Below are 2796 nucleotides of genomic sequence, written 5' to 3'. Positions count from 1 at the left end.
GGGGGGGCTTAATTGTTTTAGTGAAATTTAGGATTCTATACTAATACAAAATTCATAAAAATTCATAAGGCTGTCCAAGAAATCAAAAGTACTCGTGTAAAGGTGAAAAGCTTGAAGCCAGGAAGAAAGAGATTCACCCCAAATATATTTGGAAAATTGTAGCTTAGAATCTACATCAACGTGCTGGAGATGTTCATCACGTGTTGCCAAAAAAAAAAAAAAAAAAGATCCTATATGATTCATTTTTATAAATAGAAACTCGTGGATTTCATATTAACATTCAAATAATTTACTTGCTGGAAAGCTGAAAATGAGTTTAATTTCTTAGCTGTCCACATAACAGCTCTGCTTGCCTGATCTGGTTTACTCCGTTAATCTATTTACTATACCTTGCTTCAGTGGTAAGTGCCTGCCCCCTTCCTAACTCTATAATCCTAATAAATAGAAGGGTTTGTTAGTAGAACAGGGTTTTTGTTTGGAGGGGTGGGGGTTGGCTTTCTCTTTTCTTTTTTCTTTTCTTTTCTTTTTTTCCAGGGTTTCTCTTTTCCTCACTTACTTTAACCCTGGAGAAAAAGAAGTTAAAAAAAAACATTCCTGAGTAAGGCTAATTCACAAAGCCAGCTGAACCACAAAACCTTCCCCCAGGCCTAAATCCCTCCTCTGAGTTGGCTGGTCTGAATGTCTAGAGTTAAGGGGTTCTTTCCTCTGGGCCCTTTGAAATAGCCATAATTAACACTTACGCAAAGGTTTATGATACAATGGTATCATTTACAGCAGGAGTCAGCAAACTATGTCCTGCGGGGGATTCATAGTTGCAACAGAGACCACATGTCGAACAAAGCCAAAAATATGTACCCACTGGCCCCTTCCACAGGTATGCCAACCCCTCCCCGTACTCTCACCTTGATCCTCAGAGCCACCTCCCAAGAAGCAGCCTCTCCGTTTCAATGGTCACATGGACTTCAGTATGAACAAGGACTTGAGATTCCTTTCAGAATACTCTGCAAAAAATAGCATCTCACTGGGGTGGAGTGGGGCAGGGGACTATAGAAGGAAGGGTTAGAAAGATATCTCTCTCTCTCTCACACACACACACACACACACACACACACACACACACACACACACACACACACAAAATGACTCCAATGGGAAATGAACTCCCAGTGTCACAGTACTCCCGCTGAACAAGACACGCAGATGCTACAACTGGGGCTCCTCATGTTGTGCCCTTACCCACATGCGTCTCCTAAATTTCCTTGAGCATACACAGCAGCAGATAGGAGTCAGCTTGCACCAGCTCATGAGAGGCACTTATGTGCATCTTGTCCCAGCTCTGGGTGCAGTGACAAAACATGTGTAGTTGAAATCAGCCATGATAGGAGTACTTCTACCACAAAAATCAGCAGGAGCTACCAATCAGAGCTACACCTCACCACTTCCCAGAGCGGACTGTTAAACATTTCCCAGCACACCACGGCACATACATACCTAAGTATGTATGAATAATGTCACATAAATGGCACCATGCTTGCATTGTGCAAGATGCTGGAGATGTAGCCCATATGCCACACCCCTGCTTCCTCTCTCTCTCTCTCTCTCACCACCTTCTAGCTGAATGAGTGTTGGCTACTAACAACTCCCAGCTAAGGCGCTCTCTCTCGCTCGCTCTCTCGCTCTCTCTCTCTCTCTCTCTCTCTCTCTCTCTCTCTCTCTCTCTCTCCCTCAGAATTGCTTAAAGGTAACTGCCAGACCCCAGGTCTGCTCCCTTCCCTGGGCACCCTCCGTGCAACTACTAGTCAATGCTGGGGTGGAAAAGCCAGCCCCTTCTCAATTCAGAAAAACTCCAACTCCAAAGAGACAGAAAGAGAAGAGAGACAGAGACAGAGAGACAGAGACAATGAGAATGAGAGGCCTAATTGCCCACCACCAAATTCTCTCTTCTTCATCTTCTCCTATCTTGAGTTATTTGTTTCACTTCATTTTTTCATTTGCTAAAGATGCTTTCTAGAACATTTTTTTCTCAGACAGGTGCCTGGATACCTGGATAATAATACATTTTACCCTTTGACCAGCAAGAAGTATTTTGGCTAACTCTAGTATTTTAGATATGTCTGTCTTCAAGTTCTCATTATTATAGGTGTGAAATGTCACACCCATCTCTTCCATTTTCCTGTGTAACTAATGTTTTTCTCTCTGTATAGAAATGTGCAAGAGGTTCTCTTTACACCTGCTGTTCAAGAATTTTATCAGGGGTGGGCTTAGTAATGTGGTTTTCAGTCCTAGTAACCCCATGAGTTCTTTTTAAACCTCACACACAAGTCTTTTTCACTCAGAGAAGATATTTTCTATCATTTGTCTCATTATCCCCTCTACTTCATCTGTTTATTTTTCTCTTCTTCCTGGAACTCCTACTTATTGACATCTTAGGTCTCTCGATTCTAACTGCCTAGTCTGTCATTTTGCTCTCATGACTTCCAGCTCTTTGCATTTTTGTTCTATGTTTGAGATATTCTTGCACTTGATCTTCTAAGTCCATATTTTTTTCTGTTTTAATTCATTCAATGGGTACTTTAGTTAAAAATATGTTTTAGTTCCAGGATTTTGTTGTTGGTGGTGGTACTGTATTTGAATGTTCTTGTTGCCTCTGCTCAGGCCATCTATTCTACCAGTGTTATTTCCTTAAGGGGCTGTTCTATGGGTTCTCCTCCCTCCCTCTGTCTCCTGAGCCCCCTTAAATGCACAGTTTTCTCTTATGTGTTCTTTGAAGCATAGGGCCAGCTTCCGGGGTTCCTT

This window comes from Pteropus vampyrus, unplaced genomic scaffold, assembly GCF_000151845.1.
Source record: "Pteropus vampyrus isolate Shadow unplaced genomic scaffold, Pvam_2.0 Scaffold14, whole genome shotgun sequence".
In the NCBI taxonomy this organism is placed as follows: Eukaryota; Metazoa; Chordata; class Mammalia; order Chiroptera; family Pteropodidae; genus Pteropus; species Pteropus vampyrus.
Note: the sequence above shows the minus strand (reverse complement) of the source record.